This window comes from Photinus pyralis, unplaced genomic scaffold (genome assembly GCF_008802855.1).
Source record: "Photinus pyralis isolate 1611_PpyrPB1 unplaced genomic scaffold, Ppyr1.3 Ppyr1.4_LG3a, whole genome shotgun sequence".
NCBI classification, from domain to species: domain Eukaryota; kingdom Metazoa; phylum Arthropoda; class Insecta; order Coleoptera; family Lampyridae; genus Photinus; species Photinus pyralis.
Window position 1 is genome coordinate 5,631,236 of NW_022170509.1, and position 14,425 is coordinate 5,645,660.

Consider the following 14,425-nt stretch of genomic DNA (forward strand, 5'->3'; position numbering starts at 1 on the left):
TACCCAGTTCTCATTGAACATCGCAGATCTTTTCACAAGGAATATATTAAATGAAGATAAACTATTTCTTGTTGCTTTACTAAACGAATCCAACCAAAAACAATTGAAATTTAAAATGGTTACATTTGTCACAATACCTTTTTTCTTAACGTTTCTTGAAATGGACGGTTTTGCTGTACAGTGGAACAAACTGCTATCAGATGTTCGCTGGATCGGGGATCGAGGCTACTGATTGAAAATCGCCTTGCAATTGAAGACTCCGAGAAAAATGATGAGGATAATGACTCGTTGGAGTTGGTTTACTATTATTTATTTATTGAGCACAAACTTTCGCCCCTTTGTGCAATTTTTTAACCAGCGCAAAATATACTGAATATTGTTAGAAAGATACATCGAATTATCCATATTTGGAATATTTGAATAGTCCGCTTCAGAAAAATGTGTAATAGGCTCGCGGGAAAATATTTCCTGTTCCATTAAAGCAATAATAGGGAATAGTTAATAACATTGAAGTGTAGGTGAAAAAAAAGTTTGAATTAAATATAACTTTACAGAATAATTATCAGTATTACCCAAAGTACATGCGAATCGAAAAATAATTCATGGACTTCGTATTGAAGCGGATGGAGGGTTGAAATTTGTTCCGCAAATGAACATTAATGGTTAATTCATATTTCGAGTTTGCGGGAATCTTGATAATAATATTACTAATGACTAAATAACTGTTTTGCAAATAGCATTGAGTTGCAGCACCTCGCACGTGCATTAACTGTCGACAATTTGGTATATCGCTTGTGAATAGAAACGATACTCCAATCACAACTAATTACGTACATATCTGATCATCCGGTATGGTAAATGTAGAACCTTTAAACTGTGAAGATACAGTCACGAAAAGGATAAAATTGCTCTCTACATGTCTATTAACAACTTAAATTTGCATTTTAATATCTTGCGGCTTAACTTTGGCGGGTGGTTACTCGTAGTTCACTGCAACTGTCAATCCTTGCTATTCTTTTACTGCATTTGACAAGAGCTCGTTACACTTCTCTCAAAATCATTACAATGCAAAGACAATCGTACCTTTTTGCCTGTGGTATTCCAAGTTACTATATTACTCAGGATGCCAAACTTATTAGCTTCTTTATTGAAATGAACAAAAACCATTCCTACCTTATATCTAGCCTGATAGTAAATAGGTACAACAGAGAACTATAAGATCGCAATCGTATTCTGCTTGCCTCCATACACAGCGGTGGGATGCCTGTGATTGCCTCTAGCAATGTTGGTGTGGTTTTATAACCCCCAATTGCCTTTGCATGGCGTTAAGTTGATTCTGTAGCCTGGTATCGGCTTCTCACCCCCGGCTGCATGAGGAATCGCTGGTCGCACCGCGTAGATGTATAGTGCTTTTTTTTTCTTCTCTGGCCTACATTCAAATGGGCCTTAATTTACAATAAAAGTGTCAAACAATTAATGATCCATATCGACCGACGACTGTACGCGTCGATATTAATAATTTTCATCTAGGATTTGCTTAAAAGGGGAAATTTGGGCAGATGTATGTGTGCTTTAGTGAAATGAAATCGTAATTTGGTGTTTTGAATAGTTACTGTGGCGGTTTCGATTGCAATTACTCTGGCAACGTATTCTTTATCTTCATTTATCGCAACCATCTAGTTCTATGATCGTGTTAGACTATATCCCAAATTAACGACATTCCAGTACAGCATGGGCATTGTCATTTATAGCGCATTCCAAATACAAATTGCCCTCTTATAAATGTACTGATAATACTTTGAATTAAATGCAATGTTGTTTTCGAATTTACAGTATCCCTTGTTCCTAGTGCTGGTTTTACCTGCCAACCCTCAGTATGAATTCTTGACAGATTTACGTGTTTTTATTTACATTTAGATACAGCATGACGTTCTCTTAGGGATGATATTCAATACGAATGTGCAGAATTAAATGATGCAATAAATAATAATAATAATAATAATAATGTGTTTATTTCCACCAAAACCACAGGGGTTATCGGTTCAGTTGCTGCACAGGCAGGTTCTGATCTTCCACCGACTCCCTGAATACAATTAGAATTAACATAATCAAGTAATGCTTATAACTGAGTAATATAATAAAAAGGAAAATATGATAGAAAAAGATGACTCTAGATATTCATATCCTTGTAATATTGTGAAATATAATCCTAATAGTAATAAATGCACATAGGAGTAACTAAATGAGAATGAGATGAAGAGAGATTGAGTAATATACTAAGAAAAGCGGACAAAGAGACTAGAGACATGTTAAACAAGATAAATATGAATGACAATCTACAACGTACGTACAGAGTCATGGGCTAATATTTGACGCAATTTAATTTTGAAATACTGCGGAGAAAGGGGCTTAATCAAATCTGGAACAGACGAATATACTTTAAAAATATTATAACTAAAAGATCTCTTGTACATTTCTGTGTGATGAGAGGGTGGAGTAATCCCACCACTAAACCGTAAATTTAAGTTGTGAACATCGGTTCTAAAAGATATTTTGCGGTATAAATATGGAGGAGATTTGTTCCAGATAATTTTATGATACAGACACGCCGCAGTAAACAGTCGCCTATCCCTCATGCTGAACCAGCGTAATTCTTTTAGTTTGGAAGATACTCGATCAAACTTCCTAAGACCAAATACTAGTCTAATGCAGGAGTTTTGTACTCGCTGTATTCTTGCAGACATATCCTGAGTGATGCACGGACCGTAGACTTGCGAACAGTAATTAAAGTGGCTTAGTACCAGCGCGTTACAGAGTTGAGCTTTTAAAGTTTGGGACAAGTAGTGCCTATGGGGAAAGATACATTTTAAATTTGCATATGCTCTCTGAATGTAGCTAGTGAGTAATTTGTTGTATCTAAACGAATTGTCTATCATTATTCCTAAATTTTTTGCTTCCTCCTTTAGTGCAACAGCTTTGTCGCCAATTCTGAATTTTACCAAATGCTTCAAGTCGGTGACTTTCTGCTTGTTACCAAACAACATGACTGCCGATTTTAGAGGATTGAGAACCAGCGAGTGCGCCAATGAAGCCCTTTCAATAGCCTTAAGGTCACTCTGAATCAGATTTAGCGCTTCGTGTAAATGTTCACTTTTAAAGGAGTGGTACAACTGCATGTCGTCTGCATACATGTGAACTAGACACGTCTTAGGAACTGATGTATAAAACAAAGTATATATAGTGAACAATAAGGGGCCAAGAATAGACCCTTGCGGCACACCCCTAGATAGTTCCCTGTACCCAGATGACTTACCCATTAAAGTAACGCACTGTGACCTGCCCGTTAGGTGGCTATGAAGTAATGAGGTAGCATTAGGAGAAAGACGTGTAGCCGTAAGATGGAAATTGCAGTTTGATGATTAATTGTATCGAAATATTATAGCGATTCGTGGATGGTGCTTTATTTTGAAACATCGACACTATTGATTTTCTTGCAGCACATTTTCTTTCTTTTGCATGAATATGTTACTGTTTATTTACAGGGTGCTTCATCTGGGGGCTAGTGACGTACGTTAAGCCGCTGATTATTACATTTTGCACTTGGCATTGAGAATTAATTACTTTGAATTTAAAGCGTGAGTTGCGTAGTCTCTCGGGGCTGGCCTGGGTACGTCACAAGCTTTTCCAGCAGTTTTTCTTGGAATGCCTCCAAACGTCCTCCGCGGAATTGGTGTATGGTTAACCCTTATGCCTTCCCGGAGAGATGATCAGCCCTCCTACTCGCCAGCAAGTACCTAGTGACATAACAGTGTGTGGCGACAATCTACTACACCGTACGTTTCAGCCGACACGTGTGCTTTCCAACGCACCCAAAATAATAGGTTTACTCGCTCCCCTGGCAGAAGGAGGGGAGATGAAAATTTAGATAGAGCATAGCAAACCTAACGTAACCAACGTGCAGTCCGGATTAAGGTGATTTTCCGACCGTACTCGAATACTTAAATATTTAAATTTGAAACACTGCCATATTTTTAATATCCTACCCCTTCTACCAAGACAGGAAGACCATAAAATTTAGTTCTCGCTCTTTTAATTAATTTTAAATTTAAAACAGTAGGTAAGAAATCTAAATTTTTTATTTTTGTTTATTTTTGGTCTTTATTTTTAAGTGGGTTTAAGGCTGTTTTACCAACCCAACCGACTGTACGTTTACAAATAAAACTCTATGATCCACTAAGAATCAATTATGGAAGTGTTGCTAGTAACAGTAACATGAGCAAGTGGTAATTAGATTTATTTATTTTATTATTTTATCTGCCGCTTAGATGTTAATCTAGGAGTTAACATTGCTTAGGTTGTGTACATGTTTGCCATTATCAAAAACTTTGCCAGAGCTTCGAAACAAATATCAAAATCAGCAGAAGGTTAAATCGAAGCGTTTCAACGTCCAATGACACCATCATCGCCGTCTAAAGGTGGCTCCAGTTCGGTAATCAGTTTTAATTATACTAGATGCATAGATGTAAATATACTATTTACATTTGAGCTGGAGGCCAAATTGATTGCGTCGTCAGTGCCATATGATTCTTTTAAGAACACACACGGTCGATAGCAGCCTACGTGAGACCATAATGTCAAGCAATTATTATGTAAAACAACATATTACACTTTCATGCAAAGATAAACGGTTTTTTCTTACACGAGGCAAAAATTTACGAAAAATGTTTGCAAAAGTTGTCAAGATTGTGCAGAAAATCGCGTCGCACAATGCATTTACGGTATGTTTGGCAGCAGATGCGAAACATGCGTAACACCGTAGGTGTAGAAATAATGCTTTCAAATATATATGGGAAACCCACGCAAATTCCGTATTTATCTGAATGTGTCAAATAAGTTAGCATCAGCATAATCTTCTATTTATGTAATGGAAAGAACCGATCTACAAACTAACTGGTGCGCGAATTTGTAAGCTGCCCACTTTCCCTCGTAATCGATTGACAAAAAGGCATGTGAGAAATGGCGTACCCTTCGTTAAATTTGTGTACCTACTCATATTCTGTAACGAGCGCACGTGAGTGACACAGTTGTGGTTGGAGGTTGACGTAAGTGTTACAGTCACATGGCGTGCGCTAATAAAAATCCCGGCGACCAATCATCCCTTAAAATATGCCTACACGGTCTTCTACATTAATGTTATAATTCGAATCAAACGCGTTTATGACCTCTTGAATACCTAAAATATGGTCCAATAAAAATCGAACACCTTTAGGTGTAGTTTTATAGGCTACCGCGAGTTGTGCTTTATAACGTGATTTATCATCGGTATAATCTTATACCAATTATATTTTTTATACGTCTACAAAGTACAACAGATGACCTCGTTAGAAAGTTGTCAAACTGAAAACAACCCTATCGTTGAGTACTCGCTGAACGCCCTTATGTAATAAGTCAATTTATCGTTTACAGTGAGCCTATTATATTACTCGACTTTCGATTTCATCACTTTCTTGGTTTAAGTTTGTCATCACGTTGGAATTTGTCGACTTTTAGAAACGAAAACTAAAATATACAAGATTTAAATGATAACGTTACAGCTATACACTAACAGAGCCAGTAAATTTGTTTGAGAGTAACATAAAATGTATCATCAATATTAATTAAGCCTTGGACAATCTGTATTATATTTTTAAAGCAAATATTCGAAATTGACAAGATGTCATGTTAAATGTATTTAACAGGATTCTTTTGTCAAACCCTTAATGTGTATATCTGCCAAAACCCTTCAATAGGTTTAAGATATCGGCAGATTCTTTAGTATTTCTCACTAGGAAACCTTTATGTGTCGATTAAAGGTCAGATCGCTGTCAAATTTAACACCAAGGTCACGAATACTGTCATCCCGCAGTATTTAATTGGAGGTTATTAATCAAAAACTTATACTTAGATCATCTATGGCAATCACAAATTGAGCTGATTAAAGAAAATATTTTTACATCATCAGCATAAAATTTGGCATTCTTCATTAATAAAGATGACGAATAGCAGGGGACCCAGGTTTGATCCCTAGGGCACCCCAGAAATTGCATTGTGTCAGATGTATAACCACTACTATATTAATTTTATTTTAATCTAAATTGTTAAGTTAATATTCAAATGTGTGTTCCATTTCTGTATCAGCATATGACCGAAAATGTGAAGGGATACTTGCATATATTAGCTATGTATTGGTTGAAACAACATCAAGTGCAACAAGAAGAAATATACGATTTAATTAAGGTCAGAAAGCATTTTAAAAGTAACATTCGACTCTTTTGGCAAAATGCATTGGCGATTTGTGTTTCCAGAAAAACTGCGCCATCTGTCAAATTAGACAGACATTGTAACGAGGTCCCGCCATAGAAAGTGCTCAGAAAATTGAAGCCGAACATATGAACGAAACTTGTACAGCGATAGTCCAGAGAAATGGATCTAGTTATTTGACAAAGAAAAACAATTGCTCTGTTATTGAAATGTATAAAGTCAAGTTATTAATTTCGAGTGCTTCGGAAACAGATTTTTCTGTGTTATATATAATCGTGAATACACCAATTTCCGGTATTCCATTCCCTAGTTACAACTTCTAAATCAACTTACAAGAAAGCTGGTGGATCCAAATTCAAATCTCAAAGCCAAACAACCACACCCGCCAATGTCAAACGTAATTGCCAAGGATGCGGAAAATCTTCCACGCACACCCCGCGCGAGTGCATACTGTGTATTAAGAAGAACCCATCAGCCCACCTTATCGGAAAATAAACCCCTAAAGCGGATCTAAAAAAGCGACAGAGCATCGCGCTGTGACCTTGGATTTGGGTCATTTTCATTAGGATTGTTCAATTACGTCAAAAGATGTTTATGATACCAATGCCAATCCCTTAGGCCTCATCAAGAGAGATGACAAGGTCCTTATCCAAGACCACCACACTAACCGATGGTGTACCCTTGGTCATCGAAGTAACAGGAAGATCCGCTACCATCAAAACGGAATCAGGCAGTCTCTTCCGCCGAAAACGTCGATTTCTCCGACCCTTCAACCCAGAAGAAACCACCACATCCACTAGGACCCAGGCGATTTAATAAAGAAGACTCGCGGCTACTAATGATATTTGCCAAAACGCTAGGTAATAGATAAAATACATGGAGCTCTGAACTTTACATCTAAACTCAACTGAGTTACACGTGGCCTGATGCGGTTTCATTATCTCAGGTCAGAAATATCTTCTTCGGCGTTCAAATCTACTACGATTCGCATTCCTAATGAGTTATTTGATGACATGCCATTAAAAGCAGGGCGACTGCCAATCACTGACGCTGTCGGCCTGAGCTCGAAGGTAATCCCCAAAACTGTAGACCAATTAACGTGGCTCGTAATTTTGTTTCTCAGTGGCTCAAAAAACTAATACGTAGTTCAACTTAGTACGAGGTAAATCTGTAATGCGTACTCGAAACGTAATTTTCAGGGAATCGGCTCGTAACTTCTAAAAATTAAAGGGTTTCATTATTGAATAATGAAATAAGAACTTACTGTTTCTGAACGGCACAAAAACTAATAATTAGTTCAATTTGGTACTAAGTAGGGAATGCAATCCCGCAGCAAAATCTCAATCCCGGTATTTGAGGGATCTCGCAAAACTTTAAAATTGGCAAATAAGCAATTCTGTGCGGTTAACTTCTGTATTAAAATAAATCGCTAATTATCACAATATTTAACAAAAAAGTACCTTCGGCCTAACTTAGAACTCAAAAAAACCTTACCTGTAAAGCACAAAAGTCTTCTAAAGTGCCTCAAAAATCATAGTACATTTTTAACGAAAAAAGTTTAACAATTATTTAAAAAATAATTCGCCGTTATCAGTTTCATTAACAAAGTAAACAGAGTCGTCCCCTTGGTCGACAAATTCCTCAGTCCCGCAAATCCCTCGATTTATGTGCGGGATTAATCTCGCAAAAATGCTGCGGGATCCCGGTATTTCGAGATCCCGTAATCCCGGTATTGCATTCCCTAGTTTCTAGTCTATAACTTTTGATTGAGAAGTCTGATCGAAAAAGTACGAATTGTTTTGGATTCTACGCACCAAAATTATTAAGAAAAAGTGTTTTCCCGAGAAATTTTGGTGCAGTCGATTTTTGGTAAAAAAGGAAGGTTATACACTGCCTTTTTTTGAGCCCCGAAAAAAAATGGTCTCAGATCGACCCGGAAAAAAATGTTCTTATAGAATGTGGCCTGTAGAATCCATAATTTCAAACAGTTCCAAGATTGGGCTACTAGTTCAAAAGTTACAGCCCTTTGAATTTTCTTTCGAAATTGGTTTCTTTTCTAGTCTATAACTTTTTATTGAGACGTCTGATCGAAAAAGTCCGAATTGTTTTGGATTCTACGCACCAAAATTAATAAGAAAAAGTGTTTTCTCGAGAAAGTTTGGTGCAGTCGATTTTTGGTAAAAAAGGAAGGTTATACACTGCCTTTTTTTGAGGCCCTCAAAAAAAAGTCTCAGATCGACCCCGAAAAAAAAAATGTTTCTCTTAGAATGTAGCCTGTAGAATCCATAATTTCAAACAGTTCCAAGATTGGGCTACTAATTCAAAAGTTACAGCCCTTTGAATTTTCTTTCGATATTGGTTTCTAGTAGGGAATGCAATCCCGCAGCAAAATCTCAATCTCGGTATTTGCGGGATTGTTAGATGTTAATCCCGCGGGATCCCGGTATTTGCGGGATCTCGCAAAACTTTAAACAAATTGGCAAATAAGCAATTCTGTGCGGTTAACTTCTGTATTAAAATAAATCGCTAATTATCACAATATCTAACAAAAAAGTACCTTCGGCCTAACTTAGAACTCAAACAGAGTCGTCCCCTTGGTCGACAAATGCCTCTGTCCCGCAAATCCCGCGGGATCCCGCTCCATTTATGTGCGGGATTAATCTCGCAAAAATGCTGCGGGATCCCGGTATTTCGGGATCCCGCAATCCCGGTATTGCATTCCCTAGTACTAAGTAAATTTGCAATACCTACGTGCACTCAAAACATAATTTGTCAAGGAATGCGCTCGGAAAAGCCTCCTATCGCTTTACCCATTCTTTACTATCATTACTATCGCTTACACGCCGACAAGGAACTAACAATTACGAGCAAAACAACACATTATATATACAGAGACGTGGACGAAATTTTGGAACGTTACAGCCTTTACTTCAAAGCCATAGTTTTCAAGAACAGGAACCTATTTGTAAAAATGAAATATCGCAACAGCAAGTAAAACATTGATATTCAAGCTTCTAGAGGTGCGTGAATACAAGGCGTAAGACAAATTGTACTATGTTAATTGGAATGGGCAATATTTTACTCGAATAGCCTACAATGTGCATGTAAAATTAAGATTTCCATTTGAGAACAATGATTTAGCGGTAAATATATCCTCGGCTAGTTAGAATAAATTACGTTTCTTATCATCATTAAGATGTTTCATTAGTTTACAATCACAGCTTACCTATACAGAATGGTAATTTATACCGAGGGTGAGCATACGTCAAAATTAATTTGAATAAGTGATGTGGTGCATAAATAAAAAATGAACAATGTCTTAATTTATAACAAATTAATAGGCGCGGTGTGCCAAATAGAAACCGACAGTCATCGCATAGACCTAAACAAATTCCTCTTGGATTAAAGTTGTGGAAAAAGAACTCAACCATAACTATCCTACAGAATAAGAAAACCACCGAACGGATTTTCAGCTTTTCTATGCTTTTAAGCATTTTTCATTTTTAAGATGGTTTCCTTGCTTTAAAAACGTATTAACTAATGGTTCTGATATTTAAATCTATGTTGTCCATTGATTATTATTACTCAATTTTCTCCATAAGAACCAACACCTTTTACTTGCACGTGTAAAACTCATATTATCCGTTGATAAGTTCCAATTGCCTTTTCTGGTTTTACTCTCTAAGTTTTGCCATCTTTTGCGTCCAAAATGACTATTGTTTAATTCATTGTATCAACATTTTATTCTAAAGCAACTATGCTAACTAAGCATAGGAAGATTTACACGTATACCGCTTTATAGCGAACAGAAACAAAATTACATGTGAAAATAAAAGGCGATAACAACGCGTATATTTTTAATAAAAGGTCTGCAACTTGAGATAAGCATTGGTTACACCGTCTGTGCGGGGACAATCAGATGAGGTTGAAGTTTAAAAGAGAAAGCACGTAATCTTTTAGTGCGCAAAAGGTGGTTATTCTACGTTGCATATCAACATTGTATTGTAGTTTTCCGGTACGTATGGCCATTTTTTGCTTGGTATTTACCACGAAGTTGGCGTTACCAGGGTGCTATCAAGAGCTAGCGGTGGTATATTTCCATATTTCTTAAAGTGAGCAGCATTTTCCGGGGAGATGACCAATTGTAACCTGAAAAGAATCTGATCCACTTCAGTTACTGTAAGTTGTTTTGAATTTTTGTATTGTATGAATTAGTGGTCGGTTAATTTTAGGAATTTGCCTAAAGTAACTTTGATATTGAGGTTTAAGCAAATGGGGTCTTCAACCCTAGTACGTGTAACTAGCCCGTTACATGGATCTTATCCTTCTGTGACGCATATGAAATTATTCTATGACAATTATTCGTTTATAAAAGGACAAATTGATGTTAACGTCCTAAATTAATAACGGTTTTGGGCAACTTATTTCCTTAACCTTTGACCTAGGATGAAATCGAGTCATATCTTATAATAATTGCCACTGTACCAAATTTGAAGAAAATCCGCCAACGCATTCTGAATATTACTTATTTATGCATATATGCACGTAATTATGTAAATATCTTGTGAGCGAATGGTATTTTACAGTGGGGTGGGTGACGCACAGCCCAAATTAATCTAATTGTTGCTAAAAGTCAATATTAACGATTAGTTTGCTCTATCGACTTCATCAGGGGTTGTTTCAGATTGTAGGAACAGGTGCTGTTGAATCGGGGACAAAATGTGAATATTCTAGAAATCCCGATAGAAAGCAAGCGCTCGAGAAAGAGGGGGTTTGCTATATAAGCGAAACGAGTGATGATTCGGGGAGTTCCAACATTGATGCGTTCTTGTTGTGTTATTAATTGCGAATGATAGATATTGTAATTATAAATTTATTAATTGTAAATAAATAAGCAACGTAATTAAATTTACGTTACAGTATTAACAATTTGAACACTTAAATGAAAATGATTCGATTTTTGAGTTCAGTCGGTTCAGCAAAGATTCAGAGTCATAATTGTATAGAAACTATGAAAAAATATTTGTCTACACGCAGACAGTGAACCCACTTCTGCGACCTTTTAGAGGGAATTTTGATATTAACCAGAGGGATGTTGTGGTGCCTGCACAGGCGTTAAGTTGTAATTATTCAATTCAATTTGTGTAAAATCCGTTACATAAGATATAGAAAATGATTTGGTTTCTATCTTGTATAAATTATTATTGTTCTATTTGAGATGCTTAGTGGAAATAATTATGTCGCACGAACAGGAGAAGACGTGATATTAATCTATGATAGTAGTAGGTAATGTATAATGCGGCATATTTTAAAGTCACCTTTCTGGATTAATTTAAGGCACAAAACAAATGATGCTGTATGGATTGAGCAGGAAAACGAGATACCGCAATTTGCCATGCGATTAAAATCGCTAAAATTGCATTAACGTGCCAAATTAATATTCAACATGAGACTTTCCTGATACCTACAATATAAGCACGATAAAGGACACGTAACGTTTAAGATTCCATTTAATTAAGCATTCAGGTATCTCAATTATGCAGATATTCCGTTTCATGTATGAAAGAAAAGTAATAATTTCAAAAAACTTTCAAAGGTTCTACTTTATATAATGCAGGAACCGACACTTTTTATATAATTTTTCCTACCGAAGGCGAGCACGTTTTCTATAATGCTTTCAGTCGTACCATAGTGTAAGAATAGAACTTTACACTAAGGTCGTACCTAGGAATCAATATGTAAGCTACCGCGTATAGAATTTGATCATACCATTCCTAACTAACGTAGTAGTGCATTATTTGGGTAGTCCTCCTAAGGGAGCCTATACCGCCAATAATGTAATTGGTGGACTAAAGAAATACGCTTGATTATTTGAAGGTGACAAATAGCAGTGCTGTTAAAAAATATGTACGTGCTAAATCACCTAACGGCATTAATGAGTTCGGCGATATTTATTTACAGTACGGCTCGGTTTTCACGAAATAATCGAGGTGGAGCTAATTACTCGTGTTATTATTATTGCTGTGTTTACCACAAACCACCCACTGTGTGGTGTTGACTTACAGATATTAGCTTGAGGTTCCATTATAAATTACTGTATGGCATCGCTAACGTTGGGCCATTGAAATGAATTAACAACTATTATTCCACATCTCAATGGTGAGGGGTCGCGAATTCAGGTAGCGTATAGCTACCAGCTCGCTTTAAAACGAATTAAAAACTTTTAGTGGGCTAACTAAAAACACAACGCAAAAATGGTTAATTAAATTGTAATAACGTAAAAGGCATGCTGTTTTCTTAACGCAACTGTTCAATTACCAATAAAAATTGTCAGAATTTAATAAGTAGCCTAGAAGTTAACGGCTGCCAACGTATGAAGGTACGTAACAGTTTCAATTTAGTGCGGCTTGTAACCAATTGTGTCATGCACAGAAGTTTGCTTTCAAACCGTGTTAAAATTTAAATCCGTATACTAATTAATAGCCTTTGATGTTTCCTTACCACAGGTTCAATTTGTTTAGTAAATTAACCTAACAAAATCAATAACTCCTTATGTTATCTAAAACCGTCGAGTATACACCTTTTGCTAAATCGCAATGGAAGGCGAGACATACTGTAACAATAGTATGGGATTTGTAGCCGTTCGGAGTTGAAAACCTCAAACAAAACAACAATATTTACGTTTATTATTCTGCACAGTACAGAACAAGCTTTACGAGAGTCCCAATTCCTGCGAAATATGAGAGCTTACACAGCTGGTATTATACAAGAATCATGAAAGGGAAAAGCTCTTGAATTCAAAGGTTGATACGTCAGTAGTTTCACAACATGCATTGGTGTAAGGATCTCTCATACGGTTCAAAAATATCCGATTCGATTCTTTGGAAAAAAATTTACAGAAACTTGAGAGCATTCGAGACAGAATTGTTTAGAAGCTTTTGATAGATAGTTTTGCAAACAGCGCGACGCATACTTTTTTAACAAAAAATAAAAGGAAATGAATTGTTATTGGTCACATCTAAAATGAAGTTGTTGCCACGAGAGCATTATTTATTTATTTAAAAGAAGAGGTTCGTTTCAGGATAGGCAACATTTTGAAAGCGAATACGACTATTTTATAGTAGATTATTTTATCGGTATAGGAGGGCTTCGTCTGCATTTACCTTACCTTTAGTTAGAACAAGTGTTTATTGGTGAAACCTTTAATTCCATCTAACTGCATCACGATTTATTTAATATGATTACGCTACCTTTTTACTTTAGCCAATGAATTTCCAATTTGGGAATATCAATGGCAGATCTCTCTTGAGTAAGGTGGAAAATGTGAAAAATTTACTTTATATGATTGATTATGATTTCATGGGCATCTCCGAGTACGCCCCTTGGACTGCTTGGGATTGATGATTCTTGCATATACCAAGAGCTTGATGTGATCATTCCGGCACCGATTTCCCGGCGACCATTTACTTCCCGGCTTCGGTTATCCCTGCCATCTAAACCCGACGATGGGTAATCCCGGCTTCGGTCGTCCCAGCAATTTGAACTCTGAGATCGGGGGGATGGAAAACATTTAAGACGAGGTAAACATATGAAGTAAATTCATCTTTATTATATTGAAACAATTCACCGGAATTAAGTTTTCTTATTTGTTATTGTATAGAGTGTGATTTTTCCTTTCTAGATATAATACAATCTGAATAGGGACTATAGTATCAAATTCAAATTATGCCATTTATAGTTAGGTAACCTTTTTTGATATCTACCTGCGTGGGTAAATGGTAAAACGCAATTTTCAAAAAATGCGTCCCTTGCACCGTTGGCAATTGTGTAAACAAGACTAAGCGATTGTTGATGATATATTAAAATCTGTCCGTCAAGGTAACTGTCTATTATTGGCGCTTTTTGACTATTCAAAGGCATTCGACACTGTGAATCAGTCTCTGCTTGTGTCAATTTTATGTTACGTAGGTCTTGACGCTGAAGCAGTTGCATCGTCTGTATGGGAAATATAATGAATCAAATGCAGTTGGGAGTGCCTCAGGGTGCCATACTTGGTCCCCTACTTTTTACGATTTAATGTATTTGTAGCCGTTCGGAGTCGAAAACCTCAAACAAAACAACAATA

The 14,425-nt window shown here is 36.5% G+C and overlaps 2 protein-coding genes across 5 annotated transcripts in view; both read left to right on the top strand.

Moving 5' to 3' along the window:
• LOC116165304 (uncharacterized protein K02A2.6-like) overlaps nt 1-14,425 on the top strand; it is a 70,299-nt gene that overhangs the window by 47,435 nt on the left and 8,439 nt on the right. Inside the window, exons 1-2 of one of the 3 annotated variants that reach the window (XM_031479617.1) lie at nt 12,352-12,479; nt 12,528-13,880. The exons of 1 other annotated variant lie outside the window; for it this stretch is intronic. The gene's annotated coding sequence lies outside the window, so the exon portion shown is untranslated. Of the gene's footprint in view, nt 1-12,351; nt 12,480-12,527; nt 13,881-14,425 lie in introns of those variants that run through there. One more of the 3 variants, XM_031479618.1, reaches the window with a different exon arrangement.
• LOC116165303 (agrin-like) overlaps nt 1-14,425 on the top strand; it is a 150,262-nt gene that overhangs the window by 11,466 nt on the left and 124,371 nt on the right. The gene's annotated exons all lie outside the window — the stretch shown is intronic.